General features: G+C 29.6%; 1 protein-coding gene across 6 annotated transcripts in view; it reads left to right on the forward strand.

Moving 5' to 3' along the window:
• LOC106884390 (uncharacterized) overlaps window positions 1–2927 on the forward strand; it is a 628567-nt gene that overhangs the window by 576920 nt on the left and 48720 nt on the right. The gene's annotated exons all lie outside the window — the stretch shown is intronic.

Genomic DNA, 2927 nt, shown 5'->3' on the forward strand with positions numbered 1-2927 from the left:
ATATATATATATATATATAATATACATATATAGAGAGAAACATACCAAAATCCAGAATATAGATAGATATATATATATGCATTCACCAAAATGGACGACCCAGTGATATATTCCAAATCTACTTAACTTTCTACGTTCTACAAGCTTGACAGATATGCACATATCCATACAGACATGTTAACATGTACATACCTAACTGAATATACAAAAGTGCATATATACATACATACATATATATATATATATATATATATATATATATATATATATATATATATATATATATATATAAGTGTGCGTATGTGTATATATATATATATATATATATATATATATATATATATAAACTCTGTGCACGTGAGAGTGTGGGTGCATACACGGTGAATAAAACATACATTCCCTTTACTCTGTTATCTATGAATGACATGCACGCACGCTTACTCATAATTTTACACGCGCGCGCGCGCACATGCATTAAAAACAATCCTACATAACTATCTATGTATTATACACATTAAATATATACATAATATTACGCGATATACATAATATATATGCTGTATAGACAAATATGCAATTATACATAATACAGGTATACGAAATATGATGAAAGAACATACTGGCAGATATGTAGTTATTTTGACTCCTACATAAAAAGTGAAGAGTGAATATATAAGTTTGCTTAAAACATTTGTTCAAATTTGCTGTATAAAATATTACTGCGTACTTGATTGCGGAGATGTAAATATATGTATGTATGAGCATATGTATACATGCATGTATACATTTAGAGCGGTACATAGATGTCTTTAAATATGTGTGTGGATATATATATATATATATATATATTATGGTGATAGTTAGGGTCAATATATATATATATATATATATATATATATATGCATGTGTATATGTATATAGGTATATGTATATATGTATATATATATATGTATATGTATATGTATAATGTGTGTATGTATGTATGTATGTATGTGTGCATGTACCTTGTCTGTGTATGTAATTCATTGGCCACACCATTTCTTCTTTTCATTTTCTTGGGTAACAGGATAGCATATTTCACTCTAAATGTTTTCCTTCGTGATGAAAAGATTTCTTCATGTATATAAAATTATATAAAAGATAAAGTAGTTAATTTTGAATGAATTGTAATTTAAGTTTTAATTATTCTGTTCAGTTTAATTGAACAATAATTTCCTCAAACCCTGGAGAAAGTAAACAAAGAGGAATACAAAAGAAAAAAACAATGCTTCGCTGTAACAAATAAAATGAAGAATTACAATGCAACGTTATATATGCATTGATATTTAGAAACACGCATACATATACACATCCATCTATACAGACATACACATATGCACACACATACACATGTGCGTGTATATATATATATATATATAGGTATACATTACGAAAGCATTCAATCATATGTGTGTGCGCGTGTGTGTGTGTGTGTGTGTGTGTGTGTGTGTGTGTGTGTGTGTGTGTGTGTGTGTGTGTGTGTGTGTGTGTGTGTGTGTGTGTGTAAAGTAAGCAAAATATAAATATATTTGCTTATTGTTCCTTTCAAATAGTGTTCTTTTAGCTTAGGTTTTGTTCCGAATAGTTTGCCATAAGATTGCATCTCGGAAAAGAAAGTTCTGAAAGTTTTTAGTTTTATATTTTTATAATTTTCTTCATCGATTCGCTATCTGATGATCGGTTTTTCAGTACATAACTTTATGCAACCGAACATCAAACGAGTTTAAATGTGTGTACGCAAAAATCCTATTGAAACGAGAACTTGCACCAGTTTTAGCTTTTTTTTTTATTAAGAATTTTCATATTACTTTATAAACTCTCTATGTTGTGTTTGGAACAATAAACTTCCGAAGTCCATCAACGTTTCGACTTCTTCTCAGTGTTATCTTCTGGATGAAAAGATTTTAGTGGTTACTAGTTCCGTTTTATTGAAGGAGAAAACTATAGAAATATTTTTATCTGTTCTTCATTCATTAACGCCAGACGTTAGATTTCTTTCAGCAATCAGAAAATAATTTGGATATTGCATGTGATGTTACCATACAACTAAGATGCTCTAGCATTAGGTGTATCTTAATTTTTTCGTTATATTTTACCATTGATTTGACTTCTAGATTAATATTCAAAGTTTGCAGGGGTTGGATGCTTACTGTATAGTATCATTTTGATCTCAGTGAATGTTTGTTTTCATCTAGATCTGTGATTTAATATGATAAACCGCAATGGCTCCTTGTTGTAGATGTATGTTCATCTAACGAGAAAGCCTAGTACATGTTTGTCCAATATAATAGTCGGAGTCGTTAAGTTTACTACTTTCAAGTTTTCATCGAAATTTTGCAAATTAAATTAATCGTTCAGTGTTTATCTAGAGTCTTGCGGGACTGAGGTTGGTTATTGATTCGGAGACTTTTAATTTCTGTGTTTTTCCAAATATACTGCGAATATACTAATATTATTTGGTTCAATGCAGTCTTTGTTCTGATAGATAATAAGTTCGTTTATTTAATAGCGTGAGTGCATTTCGTTCATGTAATATACTTGTATCGTTGGTTTGTTTGAAGTATTTATTGCGTTGAATTCGTTTCTGGATTGTTGATAATCCAGTAAACTAAATTATTTGAATAACTATTGATTAGCGTTTATCTTACTCATTTCATTTCGTTTTATTAATTCTTTTGTAGAGAAAATGTAAAGACCCTTCTGAGTAGGGATTCAATGAATGAAGTTCTATACATGCTGGGGTTCTGCATGTGTGTTTGTGCATGTGTGTACTTGTGGTCTTACATTATTTCCATGTTTGTATAGACATGTATGCAAAGTGTATAGACATTTTCCTCTATCGTTAATGTATGCATGTGTGTGTGCACGTATGTATGTACATATATATA

Source organism: Octopus bimaculoides, chromosome 5, assembly GCF_001194135.2.
Source record: "Octopus bimaculoides isolate UCB-OBI-ISO-001 chromosome 5, ASM119413v2, whole genome shotgun sequence".
Lineage (NCBI taxonomy): Eukaryota > Metazoa > Mollusca > Cephalopoda > Octopoda > Octopodidae > Octopus > Octopus bimaculoides.